Source organism: Venturia canescens, unplaced genomic scaffold (assembly GCF_019457755.1).
Source record: "Venturia canescens isolate UGA unplaced genomic scaffold, ASM1945775v1 PGA_scaffold_50__1_contigs__length_110947, whole genome shotgun sequence".
Classification (NCBI taxonomy): domain Eukaryota; kingdom Metazoa; phylum Arthropoda; class Insecta; order Hymenoptera; family Ichneumonidae; genus Venturia; species Venturia canescens.
The window spans coordinates 67,301-70,000 of record NW_025108615.1 but is presented as its reverse complement, the minus strand read 5'-3'; positions in this window follow the sequence as shown (position 1 = coordinate 70,000).

Below are 2,700 nucleotides of genomic sequence, written 5' to 3'. Positions count from 1 at the left end.
TACTCTATGAGAATCGAGCACAACCAAATGGCCGTTCCTTGAATTTTTCGAGTCGAGCGTGTGCGGAGATGATGGGAAAAGAGAGAGAGGTGGGGCATGCCCCCCCGGACCGTGTTGTCCGTCGTTGTTTTTTTTTTTCCATTCTCGTGCGCAATTCGCCGCTACTTTGATAAGTGAGCAGACACGCCGCCGCCGAACGGCCGGTCGATCGAGTTCCGGAGCTAATTGTTAGTTTTTAAAGGACAGATACTGACCGGATCGCTCGCGCAACGGGGGCGAGCCCGCATGTAGCGTGTTTTTAAAGAATTGTTCGCACATACGAGAATCGGAAGGTGTCATTTGATGAAAGAAAAACAGCGTGGTTCGAGCACGTGGTTCGGTGGTTGGGTAATCGAACGCGAAATGTTTCCACTTTGATTTTCACTCGTCTCGAACTGATCGCATCGCTCTTCCGCCAATGAAAAATTCATACGGAGAGAGAAATGTGTGTTGTGTATGTTGTTATATAAACATCGTACCAGGCACCCACGGATGTGTTGGAATTCTCATGGTTTTGAATAAAATCGACGACCTCAGAGCAGGCGAGACTACCCGCTGAATTTAAGCATATTACTAAGCGGAGGAAAAGAAACTAACCAGGATTTCCTTAGTAGCTGCGAGCGAACAGGAAATAGCCCAGCACTGAATCCCGCGGCACTGCCGCTGGGAAATGTAGTGTTCGGGAGGATCCACTTATCCCGGGGCGTATGCTCGAGTCCAAGTCCATCTTGAATGGGGCCAATTACCCGTAGAGGGTGCCAGGCCTGTAGCGACCGAGACGCGTTTCGGGAGGATCTCTCCTTAGAGTCGGGTTGCTTGAGAGTGCAGCTCTAAGTGGGTGGTAAACTCCATCTAAGGCTAAATACGACCACGAGACCGATAGCGAACAAGTACCGTGAGGGAAAGTTGAAAAGAACTTTGAAGAGAGAGTTCAAGAGTACGTGAAACCGTTCAGGGGTAAACCTGAGAAACCCAAAAGTTCGAATGGAGAGATTCATCGTCAGCGATCCTGGCAATTGTACGGTTCGCGATGTCAGGGACCTCGGTCCCGCGGCACGCGTCCGTATGATTTTTTTGCCGGGTGTCGTCGTCGTGCACTTCTCCCCTAGTAGGACGTCGCGACCCGTTGGGTGTCGGTCTACGACCCGGGTGGGAGCCTGTCATGTGTTACGCTTCACGGCGTCATGTGGCAGACCCCCGGTTGTCCGACCAGCTGCCCGGCGGTACTCGCACGGTATTGAGTCGCAATTTGAACTGCGTCCGGCCCGCCGCAAGCGAGGCCAGTGTTTCCCGGATGTACGGACTTAGCGCCGTCACCGGGCCTGGCCAGCTGTTGGCCGGCGGTGTCCTGGGACTGGCTCTAAATACCGGTCGGCGACGCTACTGCTTTGGGTACTTTCAGGACCCGTCTTGAAACACGGACCAAGGAGTCTAACATGTGCGCGAGTCATTGGGATCTGTTAAGCCTAAAGGCGCAATGAAAGTGAAGGTAGGCCTTGCGCCAACCGAGGGAGGATGGGCCGCGTCACGATGCGGTTCCGCACTCCCGGGGCGTCTCGTTCTCATTGCGAGAAGAGGCGCACCCAGAGCGTACACGTTGGGACCCGAAAGATGGTGAACTATGCCTGGTCAGGACGAAGTCAGGGGAAACCCTGATGGAGGTCCGTAGCGATTCTGACGTGCAAATCGATCGTCGGAACTGGGTATAGGGGCGAAAGACTAATCGAACCATCTAGTAGCTGGTTCCCTCCGAAGTTTCCCTCAGGATAGCTGGCACTCGCGTGTTCTAAGAACTTATGCGAGTCTCATCTGGTAAAGCGAATGATTAGAGGCCTTGGGGCCGAAACGACCTCAACCTATTCTCAAACTTTAAATGGGTGAGATCTCTGGCTTGCTTGAACTGTGAAGCCATGAGATTTCGGATCAGAGTGCCAAGTGGGCCAATTTTGGTAAGCAGAACTGGCGCTGTGGGATGAACCAAACGCAGAGTTAAGGCGCCTAAGTCGACGCTTATGGGATACCATGAAAGGCGTTGGTTGCTTAGGACAGCAGGACGGTGGCCATGGAAGTCGGAATCCGCTAAGGAGTGTGTAACAACTCACCTGCCGAAGCAACTAGCCCTGAAAATGGATGGCGCTGAAGCGTCGGGCCTATACTCTGCCGTCAGTGGCAAGTGAGGCGGTCGGCTTTGTTCTCAGAGTCACCGTCATGAAGCCCTGACGAGTAGGAGGGTCGCGGCGGTGTGCGCAGAAGGGTCTGGGCGTGAGCCTGCCTGGAGCCGCCGTCGGTGCAGATCTTGGTGGTAGTAGCAAATACTCCAGCGAGGCCCTGGAGGACTGACGTGGAGAAGGGTTTCGTGTGAACAGCCGTTGCACACGAGTCAGTCGATCCTAAGCCCTAGGAGAAATCCTATGTTGATGATGGTGTTGAAGTCATTATGTTTTTTTATTTTATAATAATAACAAGACACACACCCATTGGGCGAAAGGGAATCCGGTTCCTATTCCGGAACCCGGCAGCGGAACCGTATACAATTCGGGCCCTCGTAAGAGAGTTCGTCGGGGTAACCCAAAATGACCTGGAGACGCCGTCGGGAGATCCGGGAAGAGTTTTCTTTTCTGTATAAGCGTTCGAGTTCCCTGGAAACCTCTAGCAGGGAGA